Source organism: Aethalodelphis obliquidens, unplaced genomic scaffold, assembly GCF_003676395.1.
Source record: "Aethalodelphis obliquidens isolate GAN/ISIS:26980383/991018 unplaced genomic scaffold, ASM367639v1 scaffold61, whole genome shotgun sequence".
Lineage (NCBI taxonomy): Eukaryota > Metazoa > Chordata > Mammalia > Artiodactyla > Delphinidae > Aethalodelphis > Aethalodelphis obliquidens.
This window is the reverse complement of record NW_020838005.1, coordinates 2,276,299-2,303,629: the sequence shown is the minus strand read 5'-3', so window position 1 is coordinate 2,303,629 and position 27,331 is coordinate 2,276,299. Positions and strand designations below refer to the sequence as shown.

At 41.9% G+C, this 27,331-nt stretch overlaps 1 pseudogene; it reads right to left on the bottom strand.

The window, feature by feature from the left end:
* The window catches only part of LOC113610129 (glycerol-3-phosphate phosphatase-like), a 40,146-nt pseudogene extending 13,151 nt beyond the window's left edge, over window positions 1-26,995 (bottom strand).
* Between the last annotated feature and the right edge of the window lie 336 nt (window positions 26,996-27,331).

The following is a 27,331-nucleotide window of genomic DNA, read 5'->3' as shown; positions in this document are numbered from 1 at the left end:
TGCCTCTGGACCACCCTTCCCAGATGAGTGTCCTGTCTGCATCACTACCAGTCTCTGTCCAAACCCACACATCTTTCACATGGAAGAGGAAGATCTGGCTCAACTGCCTTCAGACAGGGAAGGTATAATTTAATTTAAGTGTTATTGTTATCATCTCTATTTCCTGAAAACTTACGATGTCAATGCTGGAAGGTACTTCCTTTAACAGATAATGAAACAAGCCAAGATAAAGAATATTGAATAATTGACTAGTCTCAGAGCATGCTGTAGATGGAATGTAAAACATGTGGATGGGAAGTGAAACCAGGTGACAGTAAGGTATCTTTTCAAATCTAATTGGAGAGAGGGAAAGAAAGAAAGAAGGAAAGAAAGAAAGAAAGAAAGAAAGAAAGAAAGAAAGAAAGAAAGAAAGAAAGAAAGAAAGAAAGGAAGGAAGGAAGGAAGGAAGGAAGGAAGGAAGGAAGAAAGAAAGGAAGAAAGAAAGAAAGAAAGAGAAAGAAAGAAAAAAGGAAGGAAGGAAGTAAAGAAGGAAAGAAAGGAAGGAAGGAAGAAAGGAAGAAAGAAAAAGAAAGAAAGAAAAGAAAGAAGGAAAGAGAAAAAGAAAGAAAGAAAGAAAAGAAAGAAAGGAAGGAAGAAAGAAAGAAGGAAGGAAGGAAAGAAGGAAAGAAAGGAAGGAAGGAAGAAAGAAGGAAAGAAAAGAAAGGAAGAAAGAAGGAAAGGAGGAAAGAAAGAGAAAGGAGCGAGGGAGGAGGAGGGAGGAAAGAGGAGGGAGGGACAGAGAAGAATGGTAGTGATTGCTGGGGGTACGGAGTCATGCGGAGTTATTGTTTAATGGGTATAGAGTTTCAGATTGAGAAGATGAAGAGTTCTGCAGATGGATGGGGATGACAGCTGTACAAGAATGTGAGTGTATTTAATAACACTGAACTGTACACTTTAACATGGTTACCATAGTAAATTTTATGTTAAGTGTATTTTAGCACAAGAAAAAAAATGGGAAAAGATTTTTCTCAAATAGATATGACTCTGTGATTTTCAATGAGAATGTATAAGAATCAGCACATAGATAATATGGTAACAGGCTACAGGAATCTGAGACATGATGCCAAAGTAGGTGAGAAATACATCTAAGCCGGAAATTCATAGTTCTCATGGACAAGAGAATGTCCTCACTCAGAAATTTACCAACACTGAAGCCTTGGTGTTCTGGGTTCTCAGCCAACAATAGATTCTGAGTAGCACATCTGAAGAGAGGAAGATGTGGCAGGGAAGAGATATTAGGGAAAGACACTGAGTCTAGAAAAGATATTGAATAATGATTAAGAGCATATACAAAACGAATAAAAGTCAACAGACTGAGGCCATTTAGTGTTGGAGCAAACAGCTCTTCACAGCTCAGTAGGCCCTGAGGGCCTAGAACAGTGACTGATGCACATAGTAAAGACATCAAGGCATCATTATAACAGTTAAATAACATTCAGTGTTCTTAGTTAATGAAAGAAGAAAAGTATCAAATACACTTTAGAAATACTGTCGGCCCTCCATATCTGCGTGTTCTACATCATGCATTCAACCAACTGCAGGTGGAAAATATTCAGAAAACAAATTCCAGAAAGTTCCAAAAAGCAAAACTTGAGTTTGCTGCATGCCCAGCAACTATTTACATAGCATTTACATTGTATGAGGTATTACAAGTAATCTGGAGAGGACTTAAAGTATACAGGAGGATACATGCACCCCAGTGTTTACTGCAGCACTGTTTACAATAGCCAAGACATGGAAGCAACCTAAATATCCATCGACAGAGGAATGGATAAAGAAGATGTGGTGCATGTATACAATGGAATACTACTCAGCCATAAAAATCATGCGATAACACCATTTGCAGCAAATGGATGGACCTAGAGATTATCACAGTAAGTGAAGTAAGTCATACAGAGAAAGACAAATATCATATGATATCACTTATGAATCTAAGTTATGACACAAATGAACCTACCTATGAGGCAGAAACAGACTCAGAGACATAGAGAACAGACTTGTGGTTGCCAAGGGGGAGGGGAGTTGGGGAGTAATAGATTGGGAGTTTGGGATTAGCAGATGCAAACTATTATATAGAGAATGGATAAACAACAAGGTCCTACTGTATAGCACAGGGACTATATTCAATATCCTGTGATAAACCATAATGGAAAAGAACATGAAAAAGAATGTATATATATATGTATGTATAACTGAATCATTTTACTATACAGCAGAAATTAACACAGTAAATCAACTATACTTCAGTAAAATAAATTTTTAAAAAATTAAGTATACAGGAGGATGTGGTAGGCTATATGCAAATACTGTGCCATTTTATATAAGGCACTTGAGCATCTGAAGACTGGGGGGCTGGGGGCCCACTGGAACCAAAACCCCCAGATACTGAAGTACAACTATATTCTCATAAGATGCTTTATATTTTCCCCCTAAGTTTACATTTAAAATAGAATACATTTAGTTGTCTGGAAGATTCACTGATGCAGAATCCCCATTTTCTAATGATGCCGGATAAATAAGTGTACCAGAGAGCTCCAGAATTTTAAGAATTCTGCCATTTATACTAACTCCTTTTGAGTGGGGAGAAGTAAGCCCCAAGAGGGTTTTTCCTCCTACATATGTTGCCTTACTCTTACATGTGTGTTCTCAATTAACCCACATAGGCCACATGGAACCAGAGATCAATGCAAACAACAGGCAACCAACCCATTCTCTAGGCTTGAGGAGAGTCAAGGACCTCTGGGAAGGATTGATAGGTAAACACTGCTCAATGGAAGTGCTCTCACTTGAGTGGTAGCAACCTGATCCAACCAACACTCTCTTTGGGGAAGAGTAAATGCTATGAAATAAATAAAAAGTGTACTAATCTAGCTAAGCTCCTTGTTCCAAAGCTGCTATTTCTACTCAATATGTCATTCAGAATGCTTAACAAGACCAACAGCAATTTTTAAGGAGACGACCCAGAGTCCTGAAATGATGGAAGATGTTCCTTGAGCAAGGGATAGCCTTTAATTGAACCAGAAATAGGCACCTGGTCCAAGGTTGGCCAATCTATTGGCTGATTCCTAATCAGTGAGGTGGTCTGACATAAAACAATCTACCCAATAGATAATTAGCTAGATCATCCTTTCTCTTCCATTTGAAAAGGAAAATATGGCGAATTCAGTCAGTGTGCTTGGGATACATCCCAAGTAAGGAATACTCTCTGCCCACATAGAGCTTACAGAGGAGAACCACTGTTCTGCGGGAAAGTAAGTGCTATTACCGTAATTGCTATGAAATTGTGTGAAACAAACTGAGATAAAAAGAGGGTGCTAAGAAGCCACAAAGCTGGGTTTGAGTTGGGAAAGGCTTTCAAGGGGACAATATCTAAGCTGAAACCTAGAATATGAGTTGAAGGAGGAGAAAAGAGGAGAGAAGGCAGAACAAATCATATGAGGGTAGCATCAGTGTCAGGAGAGACCTGGTGAGTCCAATAATGTAAAATGAGAATAGCGGAGTACTGAATGCACAGGCAAAATTAGAAGAAATGAGGCTAGAGAGATAGGAAAGTTTTGTCCACACGGTCAAGCAGTCCAGTCTTTATTATACTGAAGGGAAAATGAACCATTGAAGAATTTTCAGCAAAGAAGAGATGCGAAATGCTGCATCTCTTATATAGGGGGCATATATCTTTTTGACTTAGTGTTTTTGTTTCCTTCAGATAAATGCCCAGAAGGGGAATTGCTGGATCATATGTAGTTCTATTCTTAATTTGTTTGCTATTTTTAGAAAAACCAGTTAAGTTGCAGAATGGAGAACAGATAGAAGAGAAGCAAACACAGAGTGAGGAAGCATAATTAGAAGATTTGTGCAGCAATATGGAATAGAGATTGGTGGTGACCTGAACGAGAGAGATGGCACTGGGGCTGGGAAAAGGGAAGCCTAGCTGGCCTGAATTAGGAGCTAGATTCAAAAGAAGTTAATCATTGACTGGCTGTGAAGCCAGTGAGGAATTGTCAAGGATCAGATTTCTAGAGTCAGCAATTAGGTGGCTAGTGATACCATTCAACGAGATAAAGAAGATCAGCATACATGAAAAGGTACCCAGCATCACTAACCTGTAGGGCAGGCTGTCAGGAAGGGCAGGCTGGAACCTTCAGGTACAAGCTGCAGCTACAATACCCAAGGAAGCCTTGGTTCTGCTCTTAAGGCCTTTTGACTGATTGAATCAGTATCTAAGTATCTAAGATAACCTCCCTTACTTAAAGTCAGCTGATTATGGGCTTTAATCACATCTACAAAATACCTCTAACACCTAGACTGGTGTTTGATTGGATAACTGGGAATGATAGCTTAGTCAAGTTGACACATAAACTGACCATCACAGACGGGTTTGAGATTCAGCAAGCAGGCAGATGTGGCTGGATGGACGTGAACAAGCAAGAGGGTAGTAGGAGGTGAGTTCAGAGAAATAACGGAGGGCCTGAAATGTAGGGGGCTGAAGGCCATCGAGAAGAATAAAAAATTTTGAAATCCTTAATTCAGAGAATCAGAGGGCCTAGTTAAGGCTGAAGAACATCAGTTCAGAGTACACCAACCCCTAGGATAATGTTATTTTCTGTAGCAATGAAGCAGTTCAGGTTCAGGCAGGTTGAAGTCGGATGCTCAAAATAATCCAGGGTTTTCCAGTGGACATAACAGAAGAAGGAAATGGGGGCAAGAAAGTTAAATGGCAAGAGAAATGTAGAAACCACGAACCATGAAGCCTAAACTGGGTAGGAAAGAAAGTGAACATTGGATTGGGGAAGAGCTGGGCTTCAAGAGGTTCAGGAGGATGATAAAAACAAGGCCATGATCCAGCAATCCCACTCCTGCATATTCCCAGAAAAAACGCTAATTCAAAAAGATACATGCACCCCTATGTTCACAGCAGCACTATTTACAATAACCAAGACATGGAAACAACCTAAATGTCCATTGACAGATGAAAGGATAAAGAAGATGTGGTATTAGCAGATGCAAACTATTATGTAAAGAATGGATAAACAAGGTCCTACTGTATAGCACAGGAAACTGTATCCAATATCCTATGATAAACCATAATGGAAAAGAGTATGGAAAAGAATATATATACACATAACTGAGTCACTTTGCTGTACAGCAGAAATTAACACATTATAAATCAACTATACTTCAATAAAATTTTAAAAAACAAACAAAACCAAGACCATATGACCAAGGGACATGTATACTGGGAGTAAGCCCTACTGTCCTGCAGTGGTAGAGTTTAAGAAGATGTGGAACCCTATACACATGGTGGACCACTTGGAAATGATATTGTGAGTCCCTCAGGGATGAAGGTCAATGGAAAGAAAAGTCCAGCAGACAGGTAAACCATAGGACAAAGAGCCATAGTGATAGATACATACATACGTTTAAACTTTTCTCATTGAATACTATCAGTATTAGCATATAAATGAAAATTGAAGCTATGGATATAGAGGAGGAGAAGTACCATCTAGGCATGCGGTTAATCATCACAGTGACAATAATGATAGCAAACATTTATTGAGCACTTTCTCCATGCCAGCCACTACCCTAGCACATGCCATGTATCAGCTCAGTTAATCGTCTAAACCACCCTATGAGTAGGTATTAATATTCTCCCCATTCTAAGAGATGATGCCACAAAATTTATAATGATAACACTAGGATTCAAACCTGGAGCCCACACTCTTAATCCCAATCTTACACTATCAGAAAAAGAGAAAAGAACTGAAAGCATATCCCTGGAGAACATCAATAATTAAGAATATACTATATATAATATAAGCTATTATATATAGAATGGAGAAACAAGGTCCTACTGTAGAGCACAGGGAGCTATATTTAATATCCTGTGATAAACCATAATGGAAAAGAATATACAAAAAAAGAATGTATAGATATGTATAACTGAATCACTTTGCTGTACAGCAGAAGTTAACACAACATTGTAAAACAACTATATTTCGATTTAAAAAAAAAGAATATTAAAAAAAAAAAGAATATACTGCAGAGAAAGTGTATGCGGATATATATATATATACTGTAGAAAGTGTATGTGGTTGAGATATGTAAGGGACCCTACATTTGGTATTGAAAGCTGATTTTAGGATAAGCTCCTGATATGACAGCATCATGTTTTCTTTGACTCTTTTTTTCTCCAAAGGGGAATGCGGCGGGGGGGCGGGGGGGGGGGGGAGGGAGGGAAGTGAGTTCAATTTAGTTGAGTTTCAATTAATGAAAGTTTTGTAGTATCTGCTTAGTAGCTTAATAAAAGCAACTTTAGCACTGGGAAAATTTCCTCCGGCCTTCCTGTATTCCCACAAGAAATTTTTATTTAAAAAATAATAATCACCATAATAATAATACTTTTTTCTTGTTTTCTAAAGGGGACTCCTTGGACTCCACTAGCTACAGCAGTTACTGAGGAAGGATCAGGGGTTAATTTTAGTTGTCCTGGGTTATGAACACTAACATGGGACTTAAGAAAAACCTTCATCCAATTTTTTTCCAAATTAAATCAAGAGCATTGATAATTAGTTTCTATCAAAGACATCTAGTGGGAAATGAAAGAACTGAAAAAGCCATAAGCTGCCTTTACTTCTTCATTAATATTTGCTCCCCAATGCAGGTCAAATAAACCACACTCACAGTTCTAAATGAATTGCTTTAAAGTTGATGAATTATTTTTCTCTTTGGATTTCTACCACCCATCGCGGCTAATTATTCCCACTACATTCCCTTCTCTGACTAGAGGTTTCAGTCGAACAAAGAAAACAAAGCGAGGCTCCCTAGAAATTGAACTCCGTTTTGCTTTAAAAATTTCTTTCACCACACATGCAATCCCACTTATGAATACTGAGAGGATTGTTCTCACAATCAAAACTCCTCCTGGCTCTCACTGAGAGTTTGTGAGGTCAGCTGATTTTATGGCTTTTAGAAACCCCTGAACAGAAACATGATTTAGGAGACTGAAGCCTGCAGGAGGGGCAAGTGTAAATCCCACCAGGACCACCACCACGCCAGTTTTCCTTGGTTGAAGCTTTCTTTCACTCTCCTGTGCTTTCATTTGCTCATCTCCAAGATAAGGATAAGAACACTGTGGTAGAGACACCAAAATGCATGCTTCCCCTCTCCTTCTGCAGAACTGTTGCTGGGAAGTAATCATTCAGCTGGAGACCACATCTCTCCAACCCCACTGTATCCAGGTGGAGCTGTAGGACCAGTTTTCACCAAGAGGAAGTCCGTGGGGGTGTGTGGGCCTAGGCTTTTAGAGAATGGCACTCTCCCACTTCTGGCAAAGATAGAGTAATGCGGACGAGACTTACCCTCGTGCCTGAAACCATGCACAAGCCCCTGTGTCCTTGTCTTTTGAAGTAAAATGCTGACTCAAGAGTAATGATTGGAAAATGTGAAGATGGAGAAACAGAGAATAGCCGTTGGGCTGGGGAACCGGTAACAATTTAGACTATAATTCTGCCACATCGCATAATCACCAAACTCCCAGTTCGCTGAAAGATACAGAAAAAGGCCTGACTCACATTCCTAAGTTGTTTGTACAGGAAGCCGATCCCACCAGATGAAGACTGCTGACCACAGGAGCATGGACCCCTAGACTGGTTGAAACCAGAAGGTTGATGATGCTTGAAATTCACCTTGATGCCAGCCAATCCGAGAATGGTCCACGAGCTGATCACGCCCTGCTCCTTGAACACTATAAAACTCCTCACTAACCCCCTCCAGGTGGGGGGGGGGCACAGTTTTTGAGGCGCTAGCCTGCTGTGTTCCCTCTTTGCCTGGCAAAGAAATAAATCTAATCTTTCTCTTTCCTCCAAAACTCTGTCTCCGTATTTCTGTTCGGCACTGGTGTATAGAGGACAAGATTTTGGCAACATGCCTGAAACAATCTATATGAAGCAATGATTCTCAAGATGTGAGACATCAGAAAATAAAGGGCAGAGAACCCTGAGTGATGAGGAATAAATGAGGTGAGCCCACACTTATCGCCTGGAGAGAGCTTCCTTCCTGCAGGACAGGGAGGGGAGTCCAGGCGAGCCCTGCAGTCTCCCAGAACTGAGGATATGTTGCTGGGTGCCCGGGAAAGCCAAGGTAGCTAGACTTCACGTGCCAGAGTAGGGGGAACAGAGAGAGGGGACTGCACAGCGAGAGAACCCTGGAGCTCTGCAGAGGGTCTCCATTGATTACTCAGTTCAATATTACTCAGTACCTGTGTGAGTAAACTACCTGAGGCCAGGAAAAGAACCAGTCAAAAAGGATCAGAGGGAACAAGGCCCAGAGCACACACAGGGCTGGAATAGTGCCTGTTCAGCCAGAGTGGAGCCTCTCACAGTACATGAGGCACCAGAGTACCTCACTACTGGAGACCGTTTAATCTTAGAGTAAACACTGCTCTGGTCTCATCTAAAAAGGCTTGAAAGCAAGATCCAAAAGGATTGAACCGTTTTTAAGCAGTTTAACTGCATCCCAGAACAAAGCTCAAGGCTATCTGTTAGCATACAAAAATATCCAGCTGGCCACCAGAACATGTAAAATTCACAACGTCTGGCATCCAACAAAAATTGCCAGGCATACAAAGAAGGAGAAATATACAGCCCATAATGAGAAGAAAAAATCCATTGAAACTGACCCGGAAGTGACACAGATCATAGCATCAGCAGAAAAGGACATTGAAAGTTTCTATAACTGTATTCCATACATTCAAGATGCTAGAGGAAAAACAGAACAAGCTAAAGAGAGACATAGAAGATATTTTAAAAGCACCAAAGTGAGACAGTTATTAGAACAAATGCAAGAAAACTACTAGAACTGATAAGTGATTTGGGCAAGGTTTCAGGATGAAAAATTCATATACAAAAATCAATTGTGTATCTATACAGTAGCATGGGAACAATCAAAAATTGAAATTAAAAACAATACCATTTATAATAGCAGCAAAAGATACGCAATACTTAGGGATAAATCTAACAAAATATATGCAAGACTTGTACAATAAAAGAACTCTCAGAACATACCCATTGGGAATTCCCAGGCGGTCCATGGTTAGGACTCCACACTTCCATTACAGGGGGCAGGGAATTAAGATCCCACAAGCTAAAAAAAAAAAAAACCCAATGACCAACTCAGTCAGCAGAAACATCTCCCCTGGACAATCTCTCTCTTTCAATTCCCCCACTACTCCCTAATCTCATTAGGTCTTTGCCCTCCTGCAACCCCCATCTATTGTCTCCCAGCCTGAAGCCTCAAGGTCCCACCTCCTTTTGAGTCGTCTCCCACCACTGGAGCTAGAGGGGCCTCTAGCATCCCTCTCTCCCTGAAAACTCATGTCTTCAAAACCCCATCTCCTTTACTCCCCAATGCCACCCCCGTCTTCCTCTTCCACCCCCGGATCTGTCCACTTGCTGCGTGATTGAAGATAGGAATTTTCACTTTCGGGGGAAACGCAGCCCCCTGGTCTCAAGGTAGCTTACCCTAAATCTCTCCCATCCGTCAGAGCCCAGTAATCCACTGTCAGCACGGTGTGCGGGGCTGGATTACTTAGCTTGGAATGACATTCCCATGGGCCTTCACATGTTGAGTTTTAAGCACCCGGTCTGGTCTCATTCCAGGGTCCCTCTATCAGCTCACCTGGAGCTTGTCCCTGATCTGTGTGAGGAATGGCTTTATCAAGGACCAACAATCATTTTTAGCTGAGGACTATCAAAATCCATATAGTGGGGGAAATGTTTCCTAAAAAAGAAAATAAGCTGAGGAGGTACAACAACTTTGCCCACAAAGACATCCTTTTACATTACCCTGCAGAACAGTTTGCTCTCTTTAGAGACTCTCATTTATTTGTAAACGCTCCTTTCCGAGAAGGAAAGGATCTTTTATGTTTGCAAAAGCAAGGTTCCACTGAGCCGGTCTTCCTGCAACCAAGAAATATTTGTCCTAAAGTTCTTCAGGACCCAATCTTTTAAATATATTTTTTTCCCAAAGTTTCCAAAATCCCAGGACTAACTCTGGCAGGGCTCAAGTTCATAGTATCTGTACTTGTCCTTTCCCAGCTGACACCCCAGCAGCTCATGCAAGAAGGAAGTATTTCTAAAACAGCAGCCTAAAATGGGAAGCTGGCCACCCACAGCAAAACCCAGGAATCACAGTCTGTATCTTCTTATAGGACACACACACACACACACACACACATACACACACACACACATAATATAGCAAATATACATATATTACAGATAATATAGGACATAACACCTATGTATTATGTTTGTTGACCTACAGCAGCCTATGCCTATGAATGGCTGCCCTTGCCTGTCTCTCTGGGCACTCAAGACTTCCCTCCAGAGACTCTGTTCCTAACAGTGAGACAAGGGCCCCTCTCCCCTACATTCATATTAGCAGGTAAAATGGGATTTAAACAGATAGAGGGAAGAGTGAACCTACACCATTTGAATTAAAAGCATCTGTACATCTATCAGCCTTGTAACACAGAAGAATAAGTCATTACCTGCATCCCACACTGCAAAATATTTTCTGCAGGAAAATTCGTTTTGCGTTCTAAACAAGTAACTTTGAACACTATCCTCCATTCCTTTTCACATGCTTATAATAGACTACATCCTATAACGTTCCAAAAAATATGTTTTGTCTCTATATTTTCCTGTGAAATAAATATTAATAACTAGCAGGTAACTTGCTAGCTCCATTTTACAGAAGGAAAGTTCAGAGGCTAGAGAGCTGATAAAACACAACAAATCTGCCTGAGGTCCAGAGCGTATTTCCCTTCTACTAAGCAAGATTGCTTTGCCACCACAAATCGATCACTCAGATACATAAGTGAAGAACTGGAAAAGATAGAAAGAGGAGAGGAAGAGGGAACCTTGCCCAAAAGACAGCATTTTGTCACCAGAGTTGAGCCCTGCAGGCCTAGGCATCTAAACTTTTTGAAATCTTCTGCTTTGGCCAATTGGAAAACTCAGTTGTTATATTACGGCAGAGGAATAAAACAAATGCAAAACCCAAAGGGATGTTTTGACTGTGCTTTGCTTCTTTCCATCAACCAAGGACTTGCTAGCTGGAAACACAGTATCCCAAACCCTAAATTTTCCTTCCTGCCTCCCCACCCTGCCGGCTCTACGGAGAGGCCACCACGTTGCCTGGACATGTTCCCTCCAGTGTTCTCTCACTGGGTAACATTTAGTTAGAACTCCAAAGAAACTGTTACTTCCACCCAATGGATTCCATTCCATTCTTTCATCATAATGCATCCCAGGCGGTGCATTTCAGGCTAGTATTTACGTGGCTATGCAGGCTATTTCCAGGCTCCGCTATTACCAGTGAATGCGGTGACATTAATATGAGTAAATGCAGGAAAAGGGATGAAATAAAACATATCCTATTGAAGGAAATGAGAGCTCCTTAAGCAAGGAAAACACACATAGGAAAAGATGTGGGCATATCAGAATACAAATAGAGCCCTTGGGACCAGTGGATTCCACAGGCATGATGTTATTGAAGTATTTGATACTAGAGTAAAGCACCTGCAGATATGAATTACATCCTTGTTCAGACCACTAACGTTAGAGTACTGACATCTCCGGAAGCGCTTATGTTATATTTCAAATCCCCCTGCCCGCTGCACAAATATCCAATAAATCAATCACTGATAAAGGACACCAGCTAAAAGGCTTAAAATGCTGAACAAGTCACCTCTCCCTCCTCAGAGACGCTGCCACCTTTAATTTACTGGGGGTTTCCCTAGTCACACCTCAGCCTTGGGACACAGCGGGGTGAGATGGGCTATTAACACCTTCAGTGCTGGGATTGGGGAAAAAGCAATTGGCTGGACATCTGGGGATGTTTCCCGAGGTGGGCATCGTCTGGGAGAGGGCGGCTGGAATTCCCTGATGTCCTTCAGGAATTGGTAACACCTCCCCCTCCCCCAGCCCCGCCCCCTTAACTTAGTCGCCAACTTCTCCCACCTTGGGGTGAGACCTAGGGTGGTAGGCCATGCTCATTTTATTTGCTTATAATAACAGTGTCTTTTATATATTCAAGGCAGTTTTTCTAATAATAACCATTATATAAGTGCCAAACCAGAGGCATAATGGAAATTTTAGATAATACCCTAAGGGAATCAGAAAAGAGACAACATGAAATCTCTAGTCCAATAGAACAGATGATTAAAAAACTGATCTTGGGCTTCCCTGGTGGCGCAGTGGTTGGGATTACGCCTGCCGATGCAGGAAACACGGGTTCGTGCCCCAGTCCGGGAAGATCCCACATGCCGCAGAGCGGCTGGGCCCATGAGCCACGGCCGCTGAGCCTGCGCGTCCGGAGCCTGTGCCCCGCAACGGGAGAGGCCAAAAAAGAGAGGGCCCCGAAAAAAAAAAAAAAAAAAAAAAAAAAAAACTGATCTTTGGTTCATTTATAAAAAAGATTGGAAAGAAACGTGTCAAAACTCTAATAATGGTTACCTTTGGGTGGCAGAATTTGGAGAGGTTTTTTTTTTTTTCCTTCTTTCCTGCATTTCCCAAATATTCTATAATACTAACGCGATGGTTGATCTTATGCGTCAACTTGACCAGCTGTTTGGTCAAATATTATTCTGGGTGTGTCTGTGAGGGTATTTCTGGATGAGATTGATATTTGAATTGGTTGACTGAGTAAAGGAGATTGCCCACCTCAGTGTGGGTGGGCCTCATCCAGTCAGGTGAAGGCCTGAACAGGATAACAAGGCTGGTAAGAGAGAGCCTCTCTGTCTTCAAGGTGGGACATTGGTTTTCTCCTGTCTTCAGACATAGACTCAAACTGGAACTACACCACTGGCTGTCCTGGGTTTCCAGCTTGCCAACTGGAGATCGTGGGATTTCTCAGTTTCCCTAACTGCATGAGCCAGTCCCTTATAATAAATCTCTCTCTCTATATATATTATATATATATATATATATATATATATACACACACACATACATACATTATATGATGTATCAGTTTAATATAATAAATATACACATATATCCTATTAGTTATGTTTCTCTAGAGAACTCTAATAAAACTAGTTTTGCATTTATACTTTTACTATCTTCTACAATATTATTTCTATAATTAGAAAATAACTTTTAAAATTTATCTATGCAAATTTCATAAGAACTGTGTACTGTGCAAAGATAGCCTAACAGAATTAATCCCATTGAGAGCATTAGTATTTCATTTCAGGTTTAATTTTGATATTTATTCTAACCACATACATCTGAAGGCACCCAGAGAGTATTCACCTCAATATTATTTACATAACATTACGCAAAGCCTTTACTGGTTTTTTTTTTTTTTTGCAATACGCGGGCCTCTCACTGCTGTGGCCTCTCCCGTTGCGGAGCACAGGCTCCGGACGCGCAGGCTCAGCAGCCATGGCTCACGGGCCCAGCCGCTCCGCGACATATGGGATCTTCCCGGACCAGGGCACGAACCCGTGTTTCCTGCATCGGCAGGCGGACTCTCAACCACTGCACCACCAGGGAAGCCCCCTTTACTGGTTTTTTTTTTTTTTTTTTTTTTACGGTATGTGGGCCTCTCACTGTTGTGGCCTCTCCTGTTGTGGAGCACAGGCTCCGGACGTGCAGGCTCAGCGGCCATGGCTCACGGGCCTAGCTGCTCCACGGCATGTGGGATCTTCCTGGACCGGGGCACGAACCCGCGTCCCCTGCATCGGCAGGCGGACTCTCAACCACTGCGCCACCAGGGAAGCCCCCTTTACTGTTTTTGAAAGCATTTTTTGGTGTGTTTAAAATTGTGCATTGGAAATGAAATCAGTTTTAATTATGTACCAACAATCCTCTTCTTCAGTGCTTTTAAAATTGGCAATAGCAGAAGTCTTAGCTTTGTTCTTAAAACAGTCGGCATTCAACAAAAACTTATTTAAGGTTGCACAGTGGCTAGGCTCTGGGGCAACACAATTAACAGTAATGAACATCCTTTTTAAATTTACCAAGTGCTGTGTTAATGATTATGTTCTTTAGTCCTCACAGTGACCCTGTATTTTGGGTACATCAGCCGGCTTTATAGTGGAGGAAAGCGTAGAGGGCAGAGATGCAGTGGCTCACCCAAGGTCACATGAGCTGGCAGGGCGCAGAGCTGGGGCTTGAACCCGGGGCTCCTACTTCTAAATTTTATGCCCTTTCCTATGGAGTGTGACACTGTCCCCCTGCTTGAAGAGCTTGCCGTCAAGATGAGATGGATACACAGGAAAAGACATAACAGTATACGATTAAGCATTAAATCTGAGTGGTATGTTCGTCGACTTTCATCAATTATAGCAAGTCTCGCCTGACTTGTTCCATTTTAAAAACTGAAGTTCAAAGTTGGAAAATAATTCACCCACATAGTTAGTGGCAGCTCCAGAAAAAGAATCCTGGAATGATGGCTTATGCTTCAAATGAGGCATAAACATAGACATAACTACAGCCCAAGAAGCAGGGTTTTGAGGAGGCCCAAGTGAAGACAGAACTCCCCTCTGCCCAGATGTTCAGGAACAACAGAATGTAATGATTCAGAGGGGAAAAACTTGTGTTTGATTGTTGACTTTTTGTTAAGCCTTTACAAAATCAGTGATTCTCTTTAGGGTCCTCAAAATCATCGATTTCTTCTGCACAGAATGCCAAGAACCGGATGTTCTTTCATAATTAACGTCTTCCTTCAGATCATCAAGAACAGGACTGGGGGTGGGGGGGAGGGAGGGAGGAGGAATGGGGAGGGTGTGGGAAGAAAGAGGGAAAGAACAGGAAGCGAGAAAACAGCAGAGGAGAGAAAAAAACCCAAAAAACCAAAAAATTGGGTTTTGCCTCGCTCAAGTTTATTGTTATAGTCACCATTTTTTGATAATTTTTTAAGGGCCAGGGTCTAAACGAGGTGTTGTATTTACATTGTCTGACAGGAACATTTGAAAGGTAGGTATTGCCATCATTTTAGACAATGAATTTGAAATTAACTTGCTCAGGGTCACGTGGAGCTGGGATCTGAATCCAGGCCAACCTGACTCACGATAGTCTGAGTTCTCAACCTCTCGAAAGAACTGCTCCCCCATTTCCAAGCTCTATCGGCAGAGACCCCAAATATTTCCAGATGCTCTCTTTCAACTTGGCCAAACAATGGCTAACCAGTTGTTCCCAAGCTCCTTGGAGTTCTTTGTCTATTAAGGTGCGTGGTCTGTGAATTAAGATTTTTTTCCCATTGAATTTTTAATGCAATTGAGAGCCAGCACTGCTGATTTAAGCACAGGATTTTATTTGAAGTAGAATTAATGCTGGAACCAGAAGGGTCTGGTCAGAGTCCCTCAGAACTAAACATCTCTAACGGATACGTCACCCCAGTGGATTGTGTCGTTATTATCGTTCTCTATATTAAGGCGTAAGAGGGTTGAGCCAGACTGATAAGCTCCATGTCGCTGGGGAGTGACAGAACAAATCCAGCTTTTGATTGCTTCTAGAGAGAGTCTCTGACCAGAGCAAAAGGCAAGCCCATAGATACATCTCCAGTTTCTCAAGTCCTATCCACTCAAACACATTAACAATATCATCAGCACACCCTGGGAAAATAAATTTTCATTTCAGAAATTAACCTTACCAAAGGTATCTGAAGATAAAAGAGCTGGTTCCCAGCAAAACTGTACAAAAGGATTATGACCATTTTGAAATCAAGTTCTGGAGAGCTCATCAGAGTGAGAGAGAACTGTGAAAAAAAAAACCCTAGGGCTTAGGCCGCAGAAGCGTATAACAGCTGAGTGGAGATAAGAACACACACTGACCCAGGGGCCCCGGTAGAGTTGCTTCTTGTTTAATTTTCTAATTTTTACAACAGAATGTGGTCAGCCATCTAGAACAAAAACACCATTTTTTGTTAAGAGTGTTATTTTGGAAAGAACCCAGGACTTAAGATCTGGGTTCAAATCCCAGTTCTACCACTAACTAAGGTCCTTTGGGCAATTTACTAAGCACCTTGATTCTTAGTTACTAACTGGCCAATTTACTAACTAATAAAACCTACTTCACGATGCTGATAAGAGAATTTATTGGAATATTTTTCAAAGCATCCAGCACCATGCCTGGCACATAATCTGTGCTCAGTAAAAGTTGGTTGGATCATGATCTGAATTTGAGTCAGAGAAACACTGTGGAAGTACTTCAAACATTTCCATTACGATATCTTAATAAGTACAGTCGTCCTCCAGATCCTTGGTTCCAGGTCCCTCCACAGTTCCAAAATCTGCAGAAGCTCAAGTCCCATATCTGTGATTCTGCATCTGCGAATTCAACCAACCACAAATCTTCCAGTGCTGTAGTTCGTATTTATTGGAAAAAAATCGGCTTATAAGTGTACCCAGGTAATTCAAACCTATGTTGTTGAACTGTAATCACTGTGATAAGTTGTTTTGTGTTCTTAGGAAATATACACTGAAGAATTTAGGGGTAAAGAGATATCATATCTGCAATGTTAATTATGTGTTGCAGAAAAAAAATGTATATATATATATATAATTTATCTATCTACATAGATATGCCTATATCGATCTATCTCTATGGAGAGAAAGCAAGTAAAATAAAATGCCAACATTAGGGGAATCTTAATGAAGTTATTTGCACTATTGCTGTAACTTTTCTGTAAGTCTGAAATTATGTCAAAATCAAAAGTAACATGTGGGACTTTGGTGGCGCAGTGGTTAAGTCTCCATGCTCCCAATGCAGGGGGCCCAGGCTCGATCCCTGGTCAGGGAAATAGATCCCACATGCGTGCCGCAACTAAGAGTTCACATGTCACAACTAAGGAGTCAGTGAGCCGCAACTAAGACCCGGCGCAACCAAAAAAATAAATAATTAAAATTTTTAAAAAAAGTAACACGTAATGTTATCCTGTTGAATCCCAAACACTCAACAGGAACTTTACACACATTATCACTGCCTAATTCAATACCACCTCACACAATTGTAAGAGACAAATACTACTATTATTCTCATTTTACAAATGTGGCAACTGAGAGAGGTTCAGAGAGGTGAAGTAATTTAGCCAACGCAGTAATTGGGACACCAAGTTTCAAACTCAAGCCTAACTTCAGATTCTTTGCTCTTGACTCACAGTCATCCCACTGGCTATGGGCATCAAAAGAACTAAGCAATTGATTGGGACTGACATATACACACTACTTTATATAAAAATAGATAACAAATAAGGACCTACTGTATAGCACAGGGAACTCTACTCAATACTCTGTACTGGCCTATATGGGGAAAGAATCTTAAAAAGAGTGGATATATGTATACATATAACTGATTCACTTTGCTGTACACCTGAAATGAACACAACGTTAGTTAGTTTCATTGGCGTATAGTATAGTAACTATACGCCAATAAAAGTTAAAAATTAAAAAAAAAAAGAACTAAGCAAAGTTGACAAAAAGATTAGGAAGCAGAGAGTTTTAAATGCTTGGGATCCATGTGTATCCAGGTCTAGGGGCTGCTTGAGGCAGTGGGTCAAAGGGGGCACTGTCTTCAGGTAAAATGCTGACCTCAAAATGGGATAAGATTCTCATCACCTGCATTTTTAGAAAGCTCCTTGACCAGTTTAAAGGGGATCACACTTCGAGCAATACCGAGTGATTGCCTGAGATTCCCTATCCAGCCCCTCCTCCTGAGTGCCTATCCCAAGGGTGTAGAATGCATTTGGATCATGGGCTTTTCCGATAGAAACAATGGTCACAGCACCTAATGCAGGTATATTAGAGCATCGCACAGCTCCCTCATCCCCTCAGCAAGCATTTATTAAATTGTGTCCAGCAATGAGCTGGTGGGTGGTGTTGCTACACAATAAATAGAAAGCCCAGCTGGCTGCCATTTCCAGGTTGGCAGCTGGTTAGGCGGTAGAATATCATATATCCCACACAAATAGCATGGACAGGGAAGACACAGAGGCCCTGTGATCACAAGACCTGGTCGTAGCCTTGCCTTTAGAAGCTGTGTGACCTCAGGCAAGTTACTCCAACTCCCAGGCTGTCAGTTTCCTCACCTGCCAAGTGAGAAGTTTGGAAAAATAGTCGCTGACTTTTTTTGTCTTTTATCTCCATCATTTTGTGATTTTATACATTGCTTTATACAATCGTATATCAAAAGTCTTCCAAATTACAAGTGCCAAATAACATACCCCCAAATTTTATAATTGACATTTGACAGCGTCCCTGTCTGTGGCATAGAAACATGTTACAGGTAAAATGGGGTCATCATGACATATAAGATACATCTTTTAGGGAACTCCCTGGTGGTCCAGTGGTTAGGACTTGGCACTTTCATTGCCTTAGGGCCCAGGTTCAATCCCTGGTCGGGGAAGAAAGATCCCTAAAGCTGCGCGGCAAGGCCATTTTTTTTTTTTTTTGCGGTACGCGGGCCTCTCACTGCTGTGGCCTCTCCTGTTGCGGAGCACAGACTCCGGACGCGCAGGCTCAGCGGCCATGGCTCACGGGCCCAGCCGCTCCGCGGCATGTGGGATCTTCCCGGACCGGGGCACGAACCCGCGTCCGCTGCATCGGCAGGCGGACTCTCAACCACCAGGGAAGCCCACAATGTTACATTTTTAAAAAGACCAATTCCCAGTGCTTTTTGCAGAAGCTATTGGGGAAAGTGGGGAAAGTTTCCCCACATTTAGAGGCTAACTTCTTTAGAAGGGAGCTCCCATGCTCACCCCGAAATTTGTTGGTACCACTGTCTGAGCTAGAACCAGGAGCTGGCGGTACCACTGTCTGAGCTAGAACCAGGAGCTGGCGGGACCCCTTAACTTTACCCAGCCTCTCCGCGCTACCACACCAACTAAATTTATGCTTGACTTTCTGGTAATTAATGATCATTTAATAAACATTTCTTTGTCTCACAGAAGACCTGTGCCAGTTCTACCTCCTGGACCTCCAGACAGAAATGGCAACAGCTGACCACAGCTCAGATGAATTTCTTCCCACGCTTGAGGTGCCTGTCAAGACGGAGAGGTGCCTAGCTCGAAATATGCCCAGAATTAGATTTAGGAAGGACAAAAAAACCCTGATGGAGACTCTGCTCTTTTGCCAGACTCCCGTGAGAAGATTCTGGTAAGCTTCCCCAGTCCTTGGCTAATGTGTACACCTGTCCCCTCGCTGCGAAACTACAGGTGGATACATTTTGGGTGGTGAAAATATCCATGTATTTGATTTCCATGGATAGGAAAACACTAGAGCAAGGCTAACAGTTTTGAATAAGATGATATAAAATGTAGGCAAAAGCGAGTGCACTCCGTACAGGATGACACCACCAGTCACCTCACTGGTCACACATATGCCCCCATAATTTGCTAGAAATCCAAACTAGGAAGGAGGAGTGTAGTAGGTTGTACTGTGCTTGATATTTACATACTGATGGGACTGATCTCCTTCTGGAGACAAGCAGGACGAGGCTACAGACTAAGGACGTTGAAGCAAGACTAGAAGTGGGGAGAGGCCCCCCAAAATGGAGCAAGGGAGCCGTTGTGTCTGGAGTCAGGAGGTCGAGGGCCATAGCTCTCCATCAAGGGCATTTCTGAGAACAGTGGCAAGTCTCGCACAGAAAACATCCTCATCTTCCCTGCATAACTTTATTTTCCTGTTTCCACAACCCCCAAATCTTTGCCTCTCTAGTTACAGCATTTTCATCAAAGGAAAATGGACTTTTAGAGTAGGACAGTCTACTGATTCTAGCTCTACCATGTACCAGCTATCTGATCTTTTTTCTTTATTTTTAATATTTATTAATTTATTTGGCTGTGCCGGGTCTTTAGTTGCAGCATGTGGGCTCTTAGTTGAGGATGTGGGATCTAGTTCCCTGACCAGGGATCGAACCCGGGCCCCCTGCATTGGGATCCTGGAGTCTTAACCGCTGGACTACCAGGGAAGTCCCCCAACTATCTGATCTTGAACGAGTCACATTACCTCTTAAAGGCTCAGCTTCCTTGTCTGTAATATGGGCATAATAATGAGATCACATAAAATGAGGGCACATGGGAAAACGCCTACTACCGTGATTACACTGTAGATAAATGGTACCTGAGAAAGGAAATGGGCTTCTGTCACAAAGTGCAGAAGGATGCTGGTCTGTGAAAACAAGAGGCACCACATCTGTATTATCTGATTTTTCATAGCAGCGACACATAAAGTAGGTATCACTAATATTCTTACTTGACAGACAAGGTAGCTGAGAATCACAGAGACTTTTATTGTTGTTCTAAGCACTTTAGTTTCTTAAAACTTTTTATTTTAAAATCATAATAGAGTCACAGCACTTGCAAAAATAGTAGAGGTGTCCTGGTCCCTTTCACCCAACTTCCCCCACGCTCGCATCTGACTGACAGTCCGACAGAGGCTGTTGCCATTTCCTGGGATGCACACCTCAGAAGTAGAGCTGAACTCTCTGAGGCTGACAGTTGGGGGCATGATTGGGGCCACTGGAGGGCTTTTCTTGGGATAAGGAATAAAGGAATCGGTTTCAGTGCCCTGGGGAGACTGTACTCATCCTCTGATGGGAGACTGATGAGATGAGGCAGTAATTGAGGTTCGCTGACGCGGTTAGAACACTTCTGCCTCAGAAGTGGAAAGTGGCCCTGCCAATCCAGTTGTCAGTGATCCTGCCAGTGGAGACTGCCAACTCACTCCATGGTCCTCTACTCTGTTAACTAGGCCCTGGATACCAACCAGCTGGGCACTGGGTGACGAAACCTTGCTGTTTTATTACCAATTCCTCTGGTTCATTAGTCCTTCCATCCACTCTGCTCACCCTTCCAAGTTTGAAGTGTGAATGCAGCCAACGTATATACTGTCTGAATCCAGCCAACGTATATACTGCCAGTTCCACCCGCCCCTTCTCTACTCCAACGTGCGAACTTGGAAAAGAAAATAGCTCCCACATTTCTTACTGCAGTCTTTATTGGGTGGGAGTTATTTCATCAATCACTAACATCCTGCTCGGACAACGGGTTCCCAGGAAAGAGGAAACTTGATCCTTTTCTTCAGCGCACATATTGCTTACAGGGGCCACTCTATCCTCGGGACAGACCGTGGTGATGTCTCCCAAATACTCCACAAACGTGGCCTTCTGCTCTGTTGGCCACGATGCTCCAAAGGCCAAAAAACCCTTATGGAAAATTAACTACATCGAGCAGCTCCCCCAACCCACCTGTCCCCATTCCCACGGCCCATGAGGAGGCCACACTTGTCCACTGAATGGGAACACCCTTCTGCGGTGGCTGCATCCTAACCTGGTCTAGGGTCTGGGGGCAGCTCGTGAAGCTGAGGAAGTCTGGGTAATGGTAAAAACAAAGAATACTTGTATTCCTTAAAAAAATAAAGGAGAAATGTTCTCTCTGACCCCCACCAAAACAAAAACCTTTGCTGCAAAAAAGCGCCCCGCTCAGCTGCAATAAGGTGAAAGGTTAAATGTGGACAGAGTAGTCATATATAAGCAGTTTTTTAGTTTTCTGGTGGGAATACTTAACAACCTAAGTATGCTTCCCCAGGAGGTAATCTATTATATTTTGTCCAATTTCTTCCTCCAAAAACTGAATCAATTCATGATGTAATGCCCAGGGGAGAACAATCTTCTGGAAACTGAGTATCTTTCTGGGGACAAGGTTGAGGAAAACATCTTAATATTGTTACAGCTTTGGCCTGGCAGTAACAGCTCTTTGCTTGTGGCGATGGCAGGACAAGAACCGGGAAGGCAGCAAAATGTCAAAGGACACACGCCTCCGAACTGTTTGAGATTTGCCTAGAATTGTTTTCTCTCTTGGAGAAATACAGGCTATAAATCCGTTTGGACATTTACAGGACAGCTGCAGGACCTTGGGCACGCACTTCAGGGCCTGAGTTGAGAACGCTGCTTGTTCAAAGTGTTGGCATCTAAATGTAGATGTCGTCCTGATTTCTAGCTTAAGATGTATTTCTTCTGACTTCTTTCCTTCTCCCAATCCTCTCTCCCCCAAAAACTTAAGTTAGAGAACAAAGCGTAAATCAGCACTCATCATTCACTTCATTTTAAGGAAATAGAGGCAACTTCTATTTGTGAGAGGTTCTGGATGACTTCAAAACCCCAAGTAGCTATTGACTTTAAGGGCTCCTCCAACTAAACTTTTACAAGAACAGCCAACAAACACCCATATGGCCTGGCCTTCTTAGGCACCTCGGTGCTGGAGGGTAGATGGGGCAGCTGAAGCAAGTGAAATAAACAAAAGGCCCCTGGTCTCTTCCAGGCTCTATCATTGCTGGCTGCCAAGCAGAGAAAATCACTTCCCTCTTGTTCATCTTATTTATAAGATAGAAATAATAGTATGTCTTGCTCTGTATGAGATATATGAGATAATGACAGAGACATGAAAATACATAACAATAACATAGAAGGGTGTTTTGTACTTTTTCCTATCGTGCAGCTTGCCAAGACAAACAAAACAAAACAAAAAATCGGAGGGTCTGGGACTTCCCTGGTGGCGCAGTGGTCAAGAATCCGCCTGCCAATGCAGGGGACATGGGTTCGAGCCCTGGTCCGGGAAGATCCCACATGCCGTGGAGCAAAGAAGCCCCCGCGTCACAACTACTGAGCCTGCACTCTAGAGCCCGCGAGCCACAACTAGTGACCCGTGTGCCACAACTACTGAAGCCCACATGCCTAGAGCCCATGCTCCACAACGAGAGAATCCACTGCAATGAGAAGCCCGCACATCGCAATGAAGAGTAGCCCACACTCGCCGCAACTAGAGAAAGCCCGCACAGAGCAACGAAGACCCAATGCATCCATAAATAAATAAATAAATTAATTAATTAATTTATAAAGGAAAAAAAAATTGGAGGGTCCAAGGCTAGATTAAGCGTTATGAGTATAGGTAGGTGGGCCTGGGTTAGCTATTTAAAGGAAAGTTGGGCTGTTTGTCTCTATCTGAGGGGAAAGGCAGCCTCACTGGGAATTGAGAGACTCCAACTGGTTTGGGGAAGGTACGTTAGTTTTAAATCTAAAAATAAATTTATTTAGGTAAAAAAAGGAACCCTTCAGCACTCGCACAGGGTTAAAAAAAAATAGGAAGAATTTAGATAAACCAGAGGGTCCAATAATTCCTACCCTACCCAATGCAAGAAACTCATGCATCTACCACATTTAAGTTTAAATACTAAGAAATTGGAAAACAGCATCTAAAATTGAAAAAATAAGAGCCTGCTTTTTTGTAAGAGGTTTGTTTCCGCCCCCATCTCCCCTCCCCTCTTGAACCTCACATTCACGTTTGCCCCTTGACAGCCTGAGAGCCATGGACCTCAGCAACACCCACCTACCCACTCACGGAGGTCTTCCTATTTCTCACCATCCAGACAGACGGCAAAAAACTAAGCATCTACTCCTTAAAATGATTTATACGTCCAGGACATGCCAGTCATTCTAGTTGATAGGAGTATAATTGGACCTTGCAATGCTTGGGAAGTAGAAATCTTTGCGGTAATGTGCAATATTTCTAACTAAAATGCAAGATGCAGGCAGTGTTTTATCTGTAGTGTTTATTATACGAAAGGTTAACAGCCAATGAAATGATCCAATGGCTCATTTCCGTTCACACGGATGTCTGATATCGTTCAACAGAGCGGTCCATGAAAGTTAGAATTTTATATTTCTAAAGGAGGACCTAAAATGTGGATTGAAGTCTGTTCTACCGTTCTGAGAGGCAGATCGCCTGGCTTAACAATTTACATTTTCAGTATTTCTCAAGTAAGGCACAAACCAAGAGCCTGTTGGTCGTAGGTGACCATAAATTTAACGTTATTATTGTGACTAGTAAAAAATATATTTTGCCCGGGTCATGAAGCACAATGGCGCATTACAAAATGAATTATCTTGATTGTGCAGAGTGATTCTCCCCACAGATCCAAAGGGTGGGAATACGTAACAACCTGGGTGGGGGTGGCTGGAGCCAGTAAAAAGTGTTGGAGGCATCATCATAAAGGAGTCGTTGATAACACTAGAGTGGGTGCTTTGGGGGCCAGAGAAGGCTGCCATCAAGGGAGTTTTATGGCATATTTGCTGGGTCTGATATTCCTAGAATTATCAGATTCTTAATGGCCTTTCTAAATGTTTAAATACTTAAATTCAAGCATTTATCACTCTTCAGGGACTTCTGTAGAATTTATTTACATTAGGAGTTATTATCATTGAAAAGTTCATTTTAAAAATACTAGCCAAAAAAAGTAGTCCATTTAAAAGTATTACCACAAATGCAATTCTTTAAGACAAATATCTAACGTTTCAGAACAAATGCCACCTGCAAGCTGTAAATATGTGTATTAATTTTTCCCCACAGTATTTGCTTTGGCTGTGACCTCTCCTCACATTCAGTTGAACAAGGGCTAAAAATTGTCAAACCAAATTCTTGTTTGAGAGCTGAGCTCTAACTACTGCCAGTTTGAGAGAAACACACATCCAGGTTTAGGGAATATGTTTTGTTTGTTTTGGCTGTGACATAGGGCAGAACAGTTTCCATCCCATTCGAATGCATTCAAGAGAGTTTGAAATATTGCACAATAAAAGTCATTCATTATATCTGTCTCCTTTCCCTTCCAAAAACAAAAATGGCTGCCCAGTTCCAAGTCTACACAGGGGGCAGGAAGAAGGGGGTCACAGGGTCACTGGAAATCACCCAAGACTAACACCAGGTTTTTCAGGTTTGAGTTAGGGAATCCTTCTGAAATCTTCATTCCCCATGTACACTTCAAATAAGAAAAGACTAGTCACATTGGATTATTGCTTTGTTATGAACAATTGGAAAATGGACACATTGTACGTGTTCTCACATTAGGCGTAGCAACATCCAAGAGCCTGGCAGCCAAGCTAAACTTACTTGAACTGAAACATCTTTTTACTCACTTTCTCTAGGAAGTTTCAACTGTTTGACACCAAATTTATACTCAAAAAAAAAAAAAAATTATTTCACTGTTTGGACCATACATTTGAAAGGACCTAGTTTTTCAGACATCTGATGCTCCTTAGCAGTTACTTGATGTGTCTAAATAGAGAAAAAATTGACATTTACTTTGTGTTTACCAGCAAGCATCCGGGACATCAGAACACTGGAAATGCAGTTTGTTTTTAAATGTCAAAAATAAAGACGCCACTAACAGATCACTACACTTGACAGGACAGGACACTGCCAAAGTGAATTTTTTTTTAAAAAGCAAATTTTAGGTGGGTGAATAAAGCTGTGAGAATAAAGAAATTATGAGATGTAATTGGATGTTAACTGCTTTCTTTACATTTTGGAGCTTAAAAAACTCACATGCAAATAGAGTTAGAAATTTGGAACTTAGAACAAAATGATAAAGTCTGAATTTTCTTGAATTACATCTAAAACCCAAAAGCCAGCTGTTTGCTCCCCAGCAGGCTACTTGTATCATAGAGAAGTCAATTAAACCATTTAGTCAGACAACATTGTGCCATGGACAAATGAGAAAAGGGAAGATTTAAGAAGGCTGCTTTCAAACTGGTCACTGGAAATTTTGGAACTCCCAACCTACTCCTTAGAAAATGCAAACTTGTATTTGTTTTTTAATGTGCATGCTCATTTATTTTTCCTTTTCATATAAGTGATATAATGCTTAAAGTATCAAAAAACAGAAGCAGTTCCAAAAAAATACTTGCTTCCCAATATCCTAAAATTTTCCAAAAACCTTTCTAATAAATCTTAAAATTAAGGTCATAGCCAGGCTAAGTATGATCTTGGTTGAAGATGTGGGACAAAAATATGTATCACGAGGGCTTCCCTGGTGGCACAGTGGTTGAGAGTCCGCCTGCCGATGCAGGGAACACGGGTTCGTGCCCCGGTGCGGGAAGATCCCACATGCTGCGCAGCGGCTAGGCCGGTGAGCCATGGCCGCTGAGCCTGCGCGTCTGGAGCCTGTGCTCCGCAACGGGAGAGGCCACAACAGTGAGACGCCCGCGTACCGCAAAATGTTATCACGAGAATGGCAGTAATTACTTATCTTCTCACTAAAGCTATTAGGTTATTTGTAGTTTGTATCACAATTTCATAAAAAAACAGAAAAGCATCAAAGAATGCACAGAATTGAACACACCAGTGAAAAATCATACAAACTTGAAATTGTTAGGCCACAGTACAACGAGTCCTTCTAGAGCCAAGTGAAGGCTCTAAAAATAATCTTCAAATAAATCTAAGACCAAGAAAAAGAAATTCACTATCTTTTTGTATGTGCAATTATTTATCGTAATTTAACTTCATCCCCTAAAATCTGCTTACTTGATCTAAGAATCTAAGTCCAGAGTCAACCTTTCAGACATACTACAAAGAAATCTGGTAGCACAAAAGATAGAAATGCAGAAGTATTTAAGGAGAGAGATTTCTTTAAAACTTTGTTATGGACAATTCACAATCTCTTGTTTCTCCCGTTGCGGAGCACAGGCTCCGGACGCGCAGGCTCAGCGGCCATGGCTCACGGGCACAGCCGCTCCACGGCACATGGGATCTTCGCGGACCGCGGCACGAACCCGTGTCCCCTGCATCGGCAGGCGGACTCTCAACCACTGCGCCACCAGGGAAGCCCCACAATCGCTAGTTTTGAATCCATGCTTCATCCGGATGTATTCATAGGTTAGAATATAATGGGAAGAAAAATACTTAAACATGTGTGTGAGATGAAGCCAACTTAACACTGCCTAGTCTCAGTAAATAATAAGGAAAAGACATTTGGAATAGAATGCTGCTTTGGGATCCCCATTTCTCTAAAACTCCTAGAAGTGAACTCTGTTCAAGCATCACTTCTTCCAGAAAGAAACAAGACAAACTTACCTGATCTGAAGTTGGTGCCACTTGAGGGTGGAACGGTCCTGGGCATTCCTTTATAATCATACCCTGTATTGTAATTCTGTACTCCCCGAACCCTTTAGAGAAAATTGAGCATCTTTAAGGCAGTGATCACATTTAGAAATTAATGCCTGGCACATGTACTAATGAATCTACGATCTGCTCACCCGGGATGACCTGATGCAGGGAAGTTTTCCCATGTTAAGAAATAATTCTCAAATGCTAAGGCTACTTTCCAAGTAAGGATAGCGACAATTTTTATACTAAACCAAACTATAATAAAAATCTTAATTTATGAGAAGAATTGAATCAGACTTATTAGACAATTTAATTTTTAGCAAACAACTTTGAACCTTATTTTAATTCA